Source organism: Anomaloglossus baeobatrachus, chromosome 4 (genome assembly GCF_048569485.1).
Source record: "Anomaloglossus baeobatrachus isolate aAnoBae1 chromosome 4, aAnoBae1.hap1, whole genome shotgun sequence".
In the NCBI taxonomy this organism is placed as follows: Eukaryota; Metazoa; Chordata; class Amphibia; order Anura; family Aromobatidae; genus Anomaloglossus; species Anomaloglossus baeobatrachus.
In genome coordinates, this window is record NC_134356.1 from 527,654,802 (window position 1) to 527,672,634 (window position 17,833).

The 17,833-nt window shown below is 52.4% G+C and overlaps 1 protein-coding gene across 1 annotated transcript in view; it reads right to left on the minus strand.

The window, feature by feature from the left end:
* Nucleotides 1-14,835, minus strand: part of LOC142303986 (cell surface hyaluronidase CEMIP2-like) — a 135,639-nt gene extending 120,804 nt beyond the window's left edge. The window contains exon 1 of the mRNA XM_075345917.1: nucleotides 14,748-14,835. The gene's annotated coding sequence lies outside the window, so the exon portion shown is untranslated. The remainder of the gene's footprint in view (nucleotides 1-14,747) is intronic.
* Between the last annotated feature and the right edge of the window lie 2,998 nt (nucleotides 14,836-17,833).

Genomic DNA, 17,833 nt, shown 5'->3' on the forward strand with positions numbered 1-17,833 from the left:
ATGGTTAGTGTTTTGAACTGGAGTCGTTGGGTGATGGGAAGCCAGTGAAGGGATTGGCAGAGTGGCGAGGCTGGGGAGTAGCGAGGGAAGAGGTGGATTAAGCGGGCCGCAGAGTTTAGGATAGATTGGAGGGGTGCAAGAGTGTTGGAAGGGAGGCCAGAGAGCAGGAGGTTGCAGTAGTCAAGGCGGGGGATGATGAGGGCATGCACTAATGTTTTTGCATTTCCTTGCTATGTTCCTCACAGTGGAAACTGACAGTTTAAATCTCTGACAACTTTTTGTATCCTTCCCCTGAACAACTATGTTGAATAATCTTTGTTTTCAGATCATTTGAGAGTTGTTTTGAGGAGCCCATGATGCTACTCTTCATAGGAGATTCAAATAGGAGAACAACTTGCAAGTGGCCACCTTAAATACCTTTTCTCATGATTGGATACACCTGCCTATGAAGTTCAAAGCTCAATGAGGTTACAAAACCAATTTAGTGCTTTAGTAAGTCAGTAAAAAGTAGTTAGTGAGTGTTCAAATCAAGAAATTGATAAGGGTGGCCATACTTTTGCACCGGTCAAATTTTGTTTAAATGCGGATTGCACATTTTCTGTTAGTACAATAAACGTAATTTCAATCCAGAAATATTACTCAGTCCATCAGTTATTAGATATATGAAACTGAAATAGCTGTTGCCAAAACCCAAATTGATATAAAGAAAAAAGGTTAACATTAATAAGGGAGCCCAAACTTTTTCATATGACTGTAATTGTGCATGGAGCAGGCTCCGGACCACTAAGCAGTACCAGTGGGGACGGCTACCCGGACGAGCCCCCTAGAGTGGCAGCGGCACCCAGAGATTTGGTTTACTTCTGTGTCAGAGTCTGCTTAATGATTGCACCAATGTCTACACAACATGAGTGAGTACACTGCACACCCTGCGTCCTGCCTGCCCGCATAGCCTGCATAACGCTATGAGCCACTGTTCTCCAGAGTCCCGGGGTCTCCCCTACCCGTGGAGGGATCACGATCTGGCTGCCCCACTCCATCTACCCCGGGTACTCCCATCGGCAGCAGCAGTACTCCCCTTCTCGCGAACCACGGGTGGCATCACGAACTATCCCTTGTAAGTAACCCCCCTTTACATTTGAAGTGGCCGCAAGCCCCCGGGTCTGGACACCCTCGAGCCACAGCAACTCTGGATCCGAGCAGTTCGACTGCTGCAGGGGCGGCACATGAAGATGCTGGCAGTGCAGGGGCTGTCAATCACGTCTAGGGGGCGTGACTGCAGCTTCTCAGCACCAAAAGTCCCATTTTAAAATGATAAAATTTTAATGCAGTAACCAGTGATGAGTGAGCACTACTATGCTCGGGTGCTCAGTACTCATTAATTACTATTGATGAGTTGGACGCTCAGATGAGTGTGACGCGAGTGCCCAAGTATAATGAAAGGAGCACAAAGCAAAGACATCGGCAGTCAATCACTATCAGGGGCTTGAGTACAACTACAGAACTCAGACTAGTGTCAGTGAGTAAATGCTCGTCTGACTAGTCCTGGCTCATAACATATAGCAAGGGGCTATGCAAGCTAATTTTGCTCAACATGTGCAGTTCCATAAAACAATGAACATAGTACTGCAATACCTGTATAAGGGTATGTGCACACGCTGCATATTTCGTGCAGAAAGTTTCTGCACCAAATCTGCACCTTGTGGTAGGAAAACAGCTTTTTTGGGGGGCGGGGGTGTTTTTTTGTATGCGACAAGGAAAAGACTGTCAATAAAGCTAGGTTAATAACAAAGAAAAAAAAAAGCTTTCTTGAGATAATTTCCTGGTTCAACCATTCTTCTGTGTAATTTTACAGTGTCCTGCTCCTAATGACATCACATTCTGTTTTAGCCATGCTTTTTTGTGTTTAAAAACGCTGTAAAACTGTACCAAAAATTCACTGTGTGAACACACCTGTGGATTTGCAGTGTTTTGTCATCACAACATTGAAGTCAATGGGTGAAAAACTGCTGCAAATCCGGACCAATAATTGACATGCAGATTTTTTTTCTGCCTCATAATCTGCTATAAATCTGAAAAGAAAAAAACGCAGCGTTCGCACAGCATTTCAGAAATCTCATAGACTTTGCTGGCTTCAGGAGAGGCATGCAGATTTTGAAAAAAAACGCATCAAAAACGCCTCAAAAACCACAGCTTGTGCACTAGACCTTAACATATAAAAAGTCATTAGGCTCATACATATTCACTGCCTCCCCGTCTGTGATTGGTTGCCGTCAGACATGCCCCCACGCTGAGTGACAGCTGTCTGACTGCAACCAATCACAGCCGCTGGTGGGCGGCTCTAGGAAAATAAATAAATAATTTAAAAAAAACGGCGTGCAGCCCCCCCGATTTTTGATACCTAGCCAAGATAAAGCCTCACTGCTGAGGGCTGGTATTCACCGGCTGGGGAGACCCACGTTATTAGGAGCCCCCCAGCCTAAAAATATCAGCCAACAGCCACCCGGAATTGCCGCATCCATTAGATACGACAGTCCCGGGACTTTACCAGGCTCTTCCTGGTATATGGCCAACAATGACATTTTCTGCGGCCACCGGGCTGATTCCCGGGGACCGCAGTGCTGGGGCGGCAGCCGCATCTTGCTGGCTGCTGGCCCTTTAAGACCCCGCAGGTCGCATTCAATACTGAACGCTGCGATTACGCTGGCACTGGCTACGTGAGGACGTACGGGCGGGAGGTGCACTACAGTCCAACAGAAGAGGAGCGACTGCCCCATCACCCCACAGGTCCTACTGTGCCAGGCAGCGCTCTCTCTGTCCCCGGCGGCAGCGCTCTGTCTGTGCCCGGCGGCAGAGCTCTGTCTGTGCCCGGCGGCAGCGCACTGTCTGTGCCCGGCGGCAGCGCTCTGTCTGTGACCGCAGCCTCCCCCAGCGCTCTCTGTGATCCCAGCCTCCCCCAGTTCTCTTAACTGACTCCAACCTCCCCCAGGTCTGTCCGTGCTCCCAGCCTCCCCCAGGTCTGTCAGTGCCCCCAGCCTCCCCCAGGTCTGTCAGTGCCCCCAGCCTCCCCCAGGTCTGTCAGTGTCCCCAGCCTCCCCCAGGTCTGTCAGTGTCCCCAGCCTCCCCCAGGTCTGTCAGTGTCCCCAGCCTCCCCCAGGTCTGTCAGTGTCCCCAGCCTCCCCCAGGTCTGTCAGTCTCCCCAGCCTCCCCCAGGTCTGTCAGTACCCCCAGTGCCCTCTGTGCCCACAGCTTCCCTCAGGTCTTTTTGATTCCCCCAGCCTCCCCCAGGTCTGTCTGTGCCCCCAGCGCCCTCTGTGCCCCCAGCCTCCCTCAGGTCTGTCTGTTCCTCCAGCCTCCCCCAATTTTCTCTGTACCCCCAGCACCCTCTGTGCCCCCAGTGTCCCCAAGTCTGTCTGTGCCTCTAGCCTCTCCCATCGCTCTCTGTGCCCCGTGCGTCTGGTGAGGTGCACACACGCGGTTCACCTTCTCCAGTTTGCCTACATATAGGTAATGGCTTACCCAGCAACTGCTATACCTATAAGCACATCACGTAACTCTCATCCCTGGACATTTTAGAGCCCCCGGACCTTATTAAACTAGTGGATTCAATCCATTTATATGACACCACTTAGCTACATGCATTTATATTAAGGAGTGCTCATGTGGCGCCCCTGAGGCTTCCGTCGCCACAGGAACATTGCACCCCATCCAGCGGTGTGATGTCCCATTCTGGGTAAGGAAAGGAGTGAACACCGGTCCCCAGGCAAATTTACACTACACCCATTGTTAGGTACACACTGGGACCAGGGACAGTGGCAGTAACTCTCCCATGCTGCATGCTGGGAGGGGCCGTAAGACCCATCCCTGCTCCTATAGGGTACAGCTTAGCAACTGGGGAGGTGGGAGGAGCCACCAGAGAGTAGACAGAGAAAAGAAGGTCAAGTGTAGTGAGTTAAGAGTTGAGATAGAGAGAGAGGGAGGAAGGAGGAGGAGGTCTGCGGGAGGCAGACAAGAAGGAGAAGCAGAAAGAAAGCTCTAGTCAGACAGGAGCTAAGAGAAGAAAGTGACGCTTCCTGGTGAAGAACCTGGGACTCAGAGGGTCCAGGTGACACCAAGCAGAGGAAGAGAAGGGATTCCAGGGCCACAGAGAGCTTTTGAGCTGGTGGCCTGTTCCACAGGAACATCGGTGGAGGGATCAAGCTGCAACAGGGGACAGTCCCTAGAAACCGGAGGAGTGAAAAATCATCTCCAACAGTAAAAACCGAGGCCCAGGGAAACGTGCAAACTCCCAGGGCCACAGCCCATAGCAGAACCTCTGGAAAAGGGGCAAATAACCGTCAGGCGAGCTCCCAGCCCGGAGGCTGTTGTGGAGGCCGAGCCAGGTTCATCCTACAAAGGCAAGGTTTAAGGAGACAGCTGCAGACAGAGACACTTGAGAGAAGGGTACCGGCTTTCATTCCAGGAATTACCCAGGATCGGCGGAGGTCCCTGACAGTGGGTCTCAGCAATCCAGAGGCACCAGTGTGCTTAAGCCCAGGAAGTGTGAGTAAAGACCTTGAAATTGCACCCTCTGGTGTTGTCTCAGTTATTGTCACCTGCATAGACTTCCATCACACCATAGACTCTCACGAGCACCAACTGTGCCCCGGGGTACCGCTCCACCTGTGGGGAGCAGTACCATCATTGCTGCCGTTCCATCACCCCGGAGGCCTCATACAGCAGCGGCGGCTTAATAGCCGTAAACCACAGGTGGCGTCACAAACACAAACTTTATTCACCCCAAGTCACCAGCCATATTTAATTGACACCCACCAGGGCCATGGAGTCGGGCCCCGCCACTACTGACGACCCCCGGACTAGTCCGGCCCGGCACCGGGTATCCCATAGCCCTGGGGTGGGCGAGTCAAATTTTGGCGTCACGAACAGGAAAACGTGCCCAGCGCCCACCGGGTGCTGTGCGCCTTTGAAAAGACTGTGTGTTTTGCTGTGAGAAACTGCCGCCATTGAAGCCGCTGGGCGCAGGAAGAAGGGGGGCGTGCCTGCAGAAAGAGCGCGAAAAGAAGCCCCGCCCCCTTGTAAAAAAAAAAAAAAGAGCGCAAAGCGGTGCTCGCTATGAAGAGCGGAAGAAGAAGAGATGGCGCCTAGAAAAGCTGGCTGGCTGGCAGAACGAGTCTAAATGCCAGACCAGACAAGAGCAAGAATGTACCTGATTGTAAACGGAGCGGTGCCGGCCGTGATGGGCTGGGCGCCAGTCTGGCGCCAGATGCTGGTGCAGCCTCCGGCCCCGCCTCCAAGAAGGGAAAGGGTGCAGCCGAGTGGCGTGGTCGAGCACCCGAGCAGAGTGGTAGAAGACGGTCCCCAGGCAAGCAGCATGGCGGAGAAGCTGCACCCAGACACCCCGGCGACCCAGAGGCTGGAACCTGGACTAGAGTTCCTGAGAGACGAAGTCGAGCTCCTCACCCGGAGGCTGAGTGCCCTGCAGGCTGAAGTGGGACGGCGGGTGGAGAGCGCAAAGCAGAGAGCGAGTGCCGAGCAGAACCAGGCGTAGGCAGAAGTCGTGGGCCAACGAAAACAGGCCGCGGTACTGGACCTGGGTAAGCTGCATGTTGCCCCTACCTACCCGAGCCCCTGGTACGGCGAAGTGTCCCTGCCCAGCCCTCCTGCAGGCTTGCAGGAGGCGTCCGCCGACCGCACCCCGGCCACAGCACGCTCAGCAGCCCCCAGCAGCGCTGAAGGCTCCCAGGCCCCAGCGGGCCCCGATGAGTTGGTGGGCCCCTTGCCGAGCCCTCCTACCGCCCTGATGGATGCGTGCTCACCCGGGGTGAATTGGGATGCCACTCCGGTCCATGATCTGGGACTGGCCCGGCCCCTGCGCCCTGCCGAAACCCCGCTGGCAAAAGGGATAGCCTGCGCCCGCCAAGTGGAGCTGTTCCAGCAAGAGCGGGAGCTCCGGGAGGAGAAGCGGAGGGCTTTGGAGGCGTCCAACCTGGCCTCCAAAGCACAGATCCGGAAGGCCCGAAAAGGATCCCAGGGTCCGGTGAGAAGGGGCCAGGTCATCGACTTCAGGCAGGAAGGCGGCTGGGGCTTTATCAGAGAGCCCGGTCTGGGCAAAGACGTGTTTGTTGCCCGCCGCGACATAGAGGAGCATCTGTCCAGAGGCCACCCAGGGCGCGATGCTAAGCCTGGCGGCATGGTGGAATACACCAGGCTGATGGGGAGCAGTGGCTGGTACGCCCTGAGTGTTCACCTCTTGCGGGAGGAGGCAGCCCCAGAAGAACCGGAGTGGCGCCGCACTATGCCAGCGTGCAGTACCGCCCCCGCCAGCAGCACTACCTCAGAGCAGGCCCAGGCCGCAGAACTATGCAGCAGGCCTACTACAGCCACTCAGGAGACGCAGACCAGGATCTCCATGGCCTACATGCTGCCTAGGGCCCTGCCAAAGCGGGACCCCAAGGACCCCAGCACTGAAGAATAAAGGAATGAAGATGTAGCAGAACTGTATATAGCCCCTGTCTGCCCCTCATCCCTTTGTGAAGACGTCCCCTTTGTGTGGCCCTTATGTTCTTTTCGAAGATGACACCCTTTTCCTGCCTTACTGCCCCTTGTGCTTTTTGAAGAAGTCACCCCCCTTGTTTATGTGTTACCAGGCCACTGGACTGGAATGTGGTCCCCGGTGAATGTGAATGTGAATGTAATGTGTCCTATGTTACCAGGCCACTGGACTTAGTGGCTGGTTCGTTTTCTTTGCAACCCCCCTAAATTAAGAAAGTTAAAAGACGTTTTGGGCCACTGGACTGTGTGGTCAGAAGATCCCCATGTAAATAGTTGCACCTGTTGTGCCCCCTACCAGAATTATGGTGGAAGTGCCAAACCGTGCAATGGACTGGAAGTGCACACTTAGAGTTTCTTTATAAGAAAGTTTGAAACGTTAAAAGTATTTGTGCCTCCCATAAAGGGAAGAAAAGTTTTATTGTTTTATGTTATGCATAACAAAAATTTTGCAATTCCTTCCACATTTTTCTGTTGTTTTTCAGCCCGAGGACGTTCTGGGATTCGCTGTGGGGGAGTGTGGCGCCCCTGAGGCTTCCGTCGCCACAGGAACATTGCACCCCATCCTGCGGTGTGATGTCCCATTCTGGGTAAGGAAAGGAGTGAACGCCGGTCCCCAGGCAAATTTACACTACACCCATTGTTAGGTACACACTGCGACCAGGGACAGTGGCAGTAACCCTCCCATGCTGCATGCTGGGAGGGGCCGTAAGACCCATCCCTGCTCCTATACGGTACAGCTTAGCAACTGGGGAGGTGGGAGGAGCCACCAGAGAGTAGACAGAGAAAGGAAGGTCAAGTATAGTGAGTTAAGAGTTGAGATAGAGAGAGAGGGAGGAAGGAGGAGGAGGTCTGCGGGAGGCAGACGAGAAGGAGAAGCAGAAAGAAAGCTCTAGTCAGACAGGAGCTAAGAGAAGAAAGTGACGCTTCCTGGTGAAGAACCTGGGACTCAGAGGGTCAAGGTGACACCAAGCAGAGGAAGAGAAGGGATTCCAGGGCCACAGAGAGCTTTTGAGCTGGTGGCCTGTTCCACAGGCACATCGGTGGAGGGATCAAGCTGCAACAGGGGACGGTCCCTAGAAACCGGAGGAGTGAAAAATCATCTCCAACAGTAAAAACCAAGGCCCAGGGAAAGTTGAAAACTCCCAGGGCCACAGCCCATAGCAGAACTTCTGGAAAAGGGGCAAATAACCGTCAGGCGAGCTCCCAGCCCGGAGGCTGTTGTGGAGGCCGAGCCAGGTTCATCCTACAAAGGCAAGGTTTAAGGAGACAGCTGCAGACAGAGACACTTGAGAGAAGGGTTCCGGCTTTCATTCCAGGAATTACCCAGGATCGGCGGAGGTCCCTGACAGTGGGTTTCAGCAGTCCAGAGGCACCAATGTGCTTAAGCCCAGGAAGTGTGAGTAAAGACCTTGAAATTGCACCCTCTGGTGTTGTCTCAGTTATTGTCGCCTGCATAGACTTCCATCACACCATAGACTCTCACGAGCACCAACTGTGCCCCGGGGTACCGCTCCACCATTGGGGAGCAGTACCATCATTGCTGCCGTTCCATCACCCCGGAGGCCTCATACAGCAGCGGCGGCTTAATAGCCGTAAACCACAGGTGGCGTCACGAACACAAACTTTATTCACCCCAAGTCACCAGCCATATTTAATTGACACCCACCAAGGCCACGGAGTCGGGCCCCGCCACCACTGACGACCCCCGGACTAGTCCGACCCGGCACCGGGTGTCCCATAGCCCTGGGGTGGGCGAGTCACTCAGATGTGTGATAACCGCACCAACTTCATTCACCTGTCAACTAGCTTTCCAGCACCCTAGCCTGATGATTATTTGTCATCTTTCCATCTACATACGGACTGGCATCCCAGCTCTAATTGAGCCGTGCACAACGTGCACATAAGCAGAGAATCCCTACAGACAGAACCACAAACCTAGATGGGATTTCATTATTGATCCATGATTGGAATATTCCATTTCTATCATTAGTCAGTATGTCCGACCAGATGAAGGCCGAGACCAAGGCCGAAATGTTATAGGCAGACTTTCTGCAATTGTATCACATTCCTTTTTTTCAATAAAAAGATCAAGAAAAGATTCAGACGTTTCACACTCACTCTTTGACTTACAATTGGGAAATATAACAGTGTGCCGGAGTTACTCTTTTTTTATTGTAGCACTTTTTCCTCCTGAGCACCTGTGACAGGTGACGATAGGTCCACTTCCGTTCTTGGCCCAGCAGGTAAAGCTGACCGCTCCCAGGTTCCAAGCCTCGGCCGAGGAGTCGTGGGGTTGCCGCTGCAAGGCAGCTGAGCAGGCCACGACACAGCGGGGTTCCCCAATGCAGAAGGTGCTGGTCGTAGCCGACACAGGGGAGCTCTGGCTGGGCCCGATTCCCGCGCAGATCGAACCGGAGCAGAAGGACGCTCCGTATTGGGAGCGGCAGCAGCGCCAGATGGGCCGGGAGATTGCGGCCTGGGAGAAGAGGAAGGCGGAGAAACTGTCCCGTACCATCAAAGAGAAAGACAACCTCCGCAATGCCGCCTTCCGGGTTCGGGGCCCGACCTATGAAGGCCAGGATGTGGAGATCTTTGTGTCCCAGCGGGACGTCAATCCCCACTTCCCGATGGGTCACCCGGACCGGGATCTGGAGCCCGGCATTGTGGGGAGAGGGGATGGTTCATCCTCGATGTGAAGAGGAGGGTGAGCCGTAGTGCCCGGAGGCACACCCAGTCCCCTCCCCTGCCATACAGTCCCGAAGAAGATGAAAGTATTGAAAAAAGGTAGCAGTTCCAGCTACCATCCTGCCTTTCCCCGTTGGGACTCTGTTAAACTTCCCCGTTTCAGTTTTACCCCATTTTAAATAAAGACACGGCTGAGAACTAGCAGGCCACCCAAAAACTTTTGGGCCTTGTAAATAGTCCCTGACCACCCTTTTCATGTCTACAGTCTCCGAAGAGGCTGGTTGGAGGAAGGGCCTGCGGCAGAGGAGGCCGGGGTCCCGTCACCAAGGAAACCAGTGACTACCCTCCGGGTCAGGGGTCCCCTGGACGTGGGGCCTCTGACAGACTGCCGGGTAAGGAACTTATTACCCGGCCCGTGTGGGCAACACCCGGACCCGAACCCATTTCCTGGACTGGGGAAAAGGGATGCTGACCTGCTTTTAGAGGCAGCATCAAGGTTTAGGTTTGCTTGGGTGGGCAATATGGAAAGGACCTGGTCCCGTCCCGTTCCCGGTTAATAAAAATGTTTCCAATGTTTAAGTAACATGCCTCCCGCAAGGGAAGAGAACAAAAATATGCTTGAAAATGTAAATACTGTTATTATATTTGTAAATATGTTCTTTTATCTTTTTCCAGTTACAAAAGAAAATAAACGGTGGTAGTCGGACAGCCCGCGGACGGTCTGTGGTTAACCAAGGGGGAGTGTGACGGGAGTGTGACGCCCTGACCAGCCAGGTTGTCACAGATAGGGCCCCACACAACACCAGTCCCCTAACAAGGTGACAGCTGCCAAACACTAAAACCCTAGTCACCCCCCTCAGTGCTTGATGGACACACCAGGGGGCGGAGCCAGGAGGTTGGCCACGCCCACCGAGGAGTTCAGAGAGCCTGAGGCAGGAAAAGTAGTCAGTTTTCTAGTTAGAGTCTGTTAGTGGAGGAGGTCAGGCCTGTGTGACAGGCCTGTAGCAGACTGACAGGTGCCAGGGTGGGAGCCCGGGTGCCTTTGGCTGGGAGGCATATGGAGGCTTCTGCCTGCAGGAGTCGGGAGGACGGCTCGGTAGAGCCGTGGTGGACCGGGACAGGGTAGTGGCCCGCCGGTGCCGACCCGGGGAGCCAACTCGGAAACCGGAGAACAAAGGGGAGTACTCAGACCCTAAAGCTAGGTCCAGAAGCTACTGGGAGCTAGCTAATTAACTGATTGCGGCCAGGACTATAGGTCCTGTCCCACCCAAAGTCCCGACTGAAGACAATAGCCCAACGAGGGGGATAGAAAGCCACCGCCACGGCAGAGAGATCCCACGGGCCAGCATCTGCGGGCAAAGGGCTCTCCCGACATCCACAAGCCGGGGAGCGGACTCCTGACGTTGCAGGCGCAGGTAGTCCACCATCACACAAACAGGTGTAGGAGAAAGGCAGAGACCACCAACCGGGTGGGGGACCAGACTGCAGCCGGCTGCGGGCACCGACCACCATCACCCTGGTTTACCAGAGACTTGTGTGTGTTACTAATCATGAGTACACCAGTGCCCTCCGGCCACCCATCTCACTTCACTGCCCAACTACTCCCCCAACGGGTCCCAGGGCCAGCATCCCTACCCACGGAGGAGTTAACAACTTGATGCGCAACATCTCCCCCGGGTGCCCCGTAACTGCAGCGGTGGTGTCCACCTTCACCACAACCTGTGGGTGGCGTCACAAACTCAAACACGGCTCCGGCCGTACACTTACGTCCCGAAACCGCCAATCCCTTTTAGATCGGAGTGACCGTGGACCCCCGGGTCCGGAGACCCTCGAGCCACCCACTGAAGGTCCGGACCCAAGCGGCTCGGCTGCCGCCGAGCACGGGGCGGCACACAAGCATCACACACCCGCATTCATGGGTCACTTACTGACTGCCTATGAGGCATCATCTGCAAATCGCATATACATACAGATCATGAAATGTATACATTTGGCTTTAGGAACAGTGAAAGTGGATCCGAAGAGTCAAAAGATATAAATTGTAAAGTTCCTAATTAGTTAACCAATTACTGGGGCTGCAATCATCTATAATTACAATCAGAATTCAGTCATATTGCTACAAAGAGATGTATACTTAAAAGGGGATAATTGCACAAAATAGGCTACTGTCGAGATATAATGTGTACTGGTATGGATGGAGCAACAGATCAGATAAATCAAGACTTCAAAGTCATTGAAGCATCCTCCTGTGTGTAGGTAAATTAATTAGCAAGTAGCTGACAATTTCTGGAAGAGCAAATTTTTTACTGTGTATTCGATCATTAAAGGTGCTAAATCAAAGGGGAAGATAATTGCCCCTAAGCAGATCTCTTGTAACGCAATTGTTCTTAGGGCATGGATTCTAGAGGTACTGTGGTTAATGGCCTAGTGTTTGCAAAAAATGCCAGAGATGGGTAGTGCAACCCTGAAAACAACTGATAAGCAGGGTTATAATTTCATAGGGAGTAGATTCCCTGGGACCCACAGAAGAAACAGCCAATAGCTGTCATCCACCTTGGGCACTGGACCAGAGACTGTGCTCATATGTCTGCAATAGTTTTTCTGTTCTGCTGTTTCAAGAGTATTAGTCCAATGATTTTTGACAGTATTGGTGAAGCATTGTATCTTTTAGGCCTGTTTCACATGTCAGTGATTCTGGTACATATATGCTAGTTTTTATACGTACCAGAATCACTGACATACGCAGACCCATTATAATAAATGGGTCTGTGCACACATCAGTGATTTTTCACTGACTGTGTCTCCATGCAGCATACACGCGTGTCCGTATGCTCCGCACAGAGACATGTCCATTTTTTTTCTGGTATCACTGATGTCCCACGGACCGCACTATGGTGTGATCCGAGAAACGCGTACCAGAAAAACACGGACATTGAAAATAAAAAAACATTTTCAACTCACTCGTCTCCAGTGACTCTCTGTGCAGCCTCTTCTCTCAGCTTCTTTCTGGCCTGCTCATTATGGCATGTATATTCATGTATGCAGGCACAGCCGACCCGGAAGTAGCTGCGGAGGGAAGAGATATCGGCGACCGGATGCAGCTGAGCCTGAGAGTTCAGCACCACGGACAGCAGGAGCTTGGGCAGACAAGTTATCTCTAAGTGCTATCACGGAGTAGGGATCACGTATCACGGATTGCACATGGACAACCCACGTGTGCCGTGAATCACGGCACATGGAGGGACATAGGCGTTTTTAACATGTCAGTGAAAAACGTCTGTGTTTTTCACTGACGTGTGAAACAGGCCTTAGAGACTGTAACCATTATGCCTGTGAACCACAAAGGTCTTGTACACCTGCTATGGATTTACAATAGATTTTCCTTTTGGTTTTTAAAGGTGGAAAATCAACAGGGAAGAACAATAGATGCAAAATGAATGAATGACATTTAAAAAATCTTGTCTACTTTCTGCAGATAATTTCTGTGTGGAAATTGCCTTATTCTGTGGATTTTATAATCCACAGAATGTGAAATATTTGTGCGGATGCACTCGTGCACCCATGCCAATGAATAGGGTGAAATCTACAAGAGACTGTGCAAGTAATGGTGGCTCAGTCATTAGCACTGCACTCTTGCAGCGCTGGGGTCCTGGGTATAAATCCCACCAAGGCCAACATCTGCAAGGAGTTTGTATGTTCTCCCTGTGTTTGCGTGGGTTTCCTTTGGGTTCTCTGGTTCCCCCCATACTCCAAAGACCATATTGATAGCGAATTTAGATTGTGAGCCCCAATGGGGACAGTGTTTCTGATGTATGTAAAGTGTTGTGGAATTAATGGTGCTATATAAGTGAATAAATATTATTATTATTATTATGTAATACTGTGACGCCCTGGACCCCAGGGTTCACAGGTAATAACATCCACCACTTACACACACACACCCATCCCCTGTGAGGTCACACACATGTCACCCGAACGGGAGACCTGATGCCTCCCTTAGGGCTAGTAGAGCACACCAGGTGGGCGGAGTCAGGCGGAAAGGCACGCCCACCGAGGAGACAACTGTCCTGGGGCAGGAAGTTCAAACAGATAAGTTTTGAGTTGACAGTGAGTGGTAGTGGCGCAGCTGTTAGGAACCCGGGTAGGAGCCTGGGCCCCTTGTTAAACGTCAGGCAGGCAGACGGTGGTGGCCGTCTGCACGAGTACCGGTACAGCAACCGGCGGAACCATTCGGACCCGGCCTGGGTTGGAGCCCGCCGGTCCCGAACCGGGGAGTCAACCGTGTACCGGAGCACCAACAGAAGGGTACTCAGACCCCGTCCTAGCTTAGAAGCCACTGAGTATAGGCAAATTGACAGATTGCTGGCCGGACCTCACGGGTTCATCCACACCCAAAGTCCCGAAAGAAGACAAAAGCCCACCGAGACCGGGTGAGCGCCACCGCCAAGGGCCAAACACCTGACGGGCCAGTGCCTGCGGGCAACCGAGGGCTCCTCTGGCAGCTCAACGCCGGGGAGCGGGTACCGCTGCTTAGGCAGGGGGGCCGAAACACAAACATCCAGAGGTGCACGGGAAAAGGGGCCACCATCAACCCCACAGGGGACATCAGCAGCCAGCCGCGGGGACCGACCACTTCCGAACTTTGGTTTATGAGTGACTCCGAGTGTGAATCAATCGTGAGTACACCAGTGCCATCCGGGCACGGCACTACACCGTGGCACGGCGCCCTGCACCCCGACGACAACATCAGCCCTTACAGTCAGTCCTCCCCCCCACCGGGCCCTGGGACACACCGCCCCGACCCGTGGGTGGCGTCACGACCCGTTACACAACCACCACCCCCCACCGCCTCCCCTTAACAAGAGCGACGTGGCCCCCGGTCCGGAGGCGGTCGTGCCACTGAGAACCCGAGCCTGGACCTCGAGTGGCTCGGCCCGAGCAAGCGGAGGAAGTGGCCGCTCCCGTCTCAGGGCGGTACAATACCAGGATACAAAATCCGCACTGATTATTTCTATGACTTGTGACCATCCCCTTATAATTACAGTGAATTTCAATAATCAGTAAAAAAGAATGTTCTTTTGTTTTTACTGCTAGTGTTTATGGTACCAGCGAGGGTATTCAACAGCCCAGTTATATTCATGTGATAATAATACTTTTATACATGTCAGAATTTTTGCAGAAAGTTATTCCATACAATATGATGTATGAAAACATACCTCGAAAGTAAAGTAAGTATAACAAGTCAAACTTTTTGCCTACTCTATCAGTGGTGTGTGCCACATCAAATAATACGGTGTTAAAATTAATTTCACCTAGTGTAATCCCAGTCCCAACGATGTTAATGATAAATCTGCCTCAATATGTTTTCCACATAGGGTCTGAAGTTATAATATAAACTTGGCAGACATGTTTCAGTGCTAAATTTCAAGCTTAGAAGCCCTCATAATACAAATAAGTTTAATCTTTTCATTTTGCTGTGATCAGTATGCTGAAACTGAGAAAGTAACACTTACCTTTGCAATGGTTTTCAGCAAGCTCAGAGAGCCTTCGACTCCGGGAATAGTGTGCAGCGTCCGAGTGTGGCTAAGAGTAAGAATACTGACACTTTCCCCGAAATAATCCATTGTACCCCCCTCAGACTAGCTTTGTGAACACTCCAAGACCACATGTAAAAAGAAACAGCTGTTACAAATAAGGCAATGATGTGCTCTCCCAAAACCCTGAGACATGATGGTAAATCCATTAATATTTACTGTCCTATGCTCATAACTGCTTTCAGAAATACAAAAGCACATGACAGTAAGATGTTTTCTATTGTATAATGAGCTAATTAAATGAAAAGAGAAAGGATATTGGAAAATAATGCCCCCCAAAAAGATTTTGTGAACCTTTCCTTTCTCACCTCTACTGTTGTCCCTTTCCTTTCTTGGTGAATTCTGACAAGTGGTAAAAACAGATCTTCTGATGTCATTGTGAATTTTGTGGTAAATTGTGGGTTTTATAGTAAATTGGAAGCTTTAGTTCTGTTTTAAATAGGACTTTTCACCACTTTTTACCTGCATCATTATAAAGGGGCTAAAGATCTGAATAAAACAAAAGGCGATAACTCATCAAAGTATTTTCAAAAATCAGAATTTCAGAAATCTAGGGTAAAACACTTTGAGAAGTCAAAAATATTTTGCGCAATTCGAGGTTGCGCAAACATTTTGACACTTTTGCTGTTTTCTTATGTCAGTTTCATCTAGCTCTGTCAAATTTGACATGTCAATTGTTTTTGCCTTTTGCGTTTTGAACTGCAAAGCAGAGTTTTTGCCCAAACTTCTGCCAGAAAAAGGCTGCAGTTTGAACTGCATAGTGGGCACAGGAAACCCAAATTCCCATAGACTTTGCTTGAAAAGCAGAACACATCCATTTCGGCATTAATATTGAAGTTGAAAAAGCAGCAAAAAAGCAGGTAAAAAGCAGGTAAAAATCAACGTGGCCACGTGGCCACATAGCCTGAATCTATCCCTGGTCCTGTGGCTATATTCCTAGATGCCTGAGATAGATGCAGGGTGTTGTATTAAAACAGGGGTGGGGAACCTCCGGCCCGCGGGCCGTATACGGCCCGTGATGACTTTTTATGCGGCCCCCGGGCACATTCCCGGGGACCATTGTGCTTTGGTGGCAGCCGCGCTTTTCCCGGCTGCCGGCCCTTTAAATCCCACTGCCTGATGCCCTGTGGGTAGATGCTAGAATGTACGGGCTCTCTCCAGATCCTGACTTCCAGGACCTGACTGCAGCCCATACATTCTAGGCTTATCCCCGGCCTGTGTGCTCTGGTGGGCGGGTAAGCAGCACGCTGCGATAAAGTCACACAGAAGAGCTGCAGCAGGTTTACCAGCCTCCCGAAACTGTGCTGTGTGTGTGTGTGACTCTCCCTCCCCCTCACTGTGAGTACTGAACCCATCGCTGCCCCCCCCCCCCGCTCAGTGCTGTGTACCCCCCAATGCTGTATGTACCCCCCAATGCTGTATGTACCCCCCAATGCTGTGTGTACCCCCTCGTGCTGTGAACCCCCAGTGCTGTGTGTACCCCCCAATGCTGTGTGTACCCCCTCGTGCTGTGTACCCCCTCGTGCTGTATGTACCCCCCAATGCTGTGTGTACCCCCTCGTGCTGTGAACCCCCAGTGCTGTGTGTACCCCCCAATGCTGTGTGTACCCCCTCGTGCTGTGTACCCCCTCGTGCTGTATGTACCCCCCAATGCTGTGTGTACCCCCTGGTGCAGTGTGTACCCCCTAGTGCAGTGAGTACCCCCTAGTACAGTGAGTACCCCCTAATGCTGTGTGTACCCCCTAATGCTGTGTGTACCCCTTAATGCTGTGTGTACCCCCTAGTGCTGTATACCCCCTCGTGCTGTGTGTACCCCCTCGTGCTGTGTTTACCCCCTCGTGCTGTGTGTACCCCCTCGTGCTGTGTGTACCCCCTCGTGCTGTGTGTACCCCTTCATGCTGTGTACCTCCTAGTACAGTGTGTACCTCCCAGTGCTGTGTACCCCAAGGTGCTGTGTGTACCCCCTAGTGCTGTGTGTATCACCTAATGCTGTGTACACCCCAGTGCTGTGTACCCCCTCGTGCTGTATGTACCCCCTAGTGCAGTGTGTACCCCCTAGTACAGTGAGTACCCCCTAATGCTGTGTGTACCCCCTAATGCTGTGTGTACCCCCTAATGCTGTGTGTACCCCTTAATGCTGTGTGTACCCCCTCGTGCTGTGTATACCCCCTCATGCTGTGTGTACCCCCTCGTGCTGTGTGTACCCCCTCATGCTGTGTACCTCCTAGTACAGTGTGTACCCCTCAGTGCTGTGTACCCCCAGGTGCTGTGTGTACCCCCTAGTGCTGTGTGTACCACCTAATGCTGTGTACACCCCAGTGCTGTGTACCCCCTCAGCGCGGTGTAACCCCTCACTGCTGTCCGTGCCCCCCCTAGTGCAGTGAGTACCCCCTGGGTGATGTCTATGCCCCCCCACCAGTGCTGTCCGCACCACCTAATGCTGTCCATGCTGCCACCAGTGCTGTCCATGCCACGGTGAGTGCTGCCTGTGCCCCCCATATGCTGTCCATGCTCCCCAGTGCTGTGTGCCACCCCTCAGTGCTCTTAACTCGCTACTGCTGTCTGTACCCTCCCACTGCTTTCTATGCTCCTCAGTCCATGCTCTCCTGTTGATGTCTATGTTCCCCCAGACCTGTCTGTCTCCCTAGTGCTGCCACCCAGTGCAGTCCGTGCTGCCACCCAGTGCAGTCCGTGCTGCCACCCAGTGCAGTCCGTGCTGCCACCCAGTGCTGTGCGTGTCCCCAGTCATGTCTGTGCCACCGCCAGGGCTGTCCATGCCCCCTACTGATGTATATGCCCCAGCCCCTCCTGTGATGTATATGCCCCAGCCCCTCCTGTGATGTATATGCCCCAGCCCCTCCTGTGATGTATATGCCCCAGCCCCTCCTGTGATGTATATGCCCCAGCCCCTCATGTATATGCCCCAGCCCCTCCTGTGATGTATATGCCCCAGCCCCTCCTGTGATGTATATGCCCCAGCCCCTCCTGTGATGTGTACTCCCAGT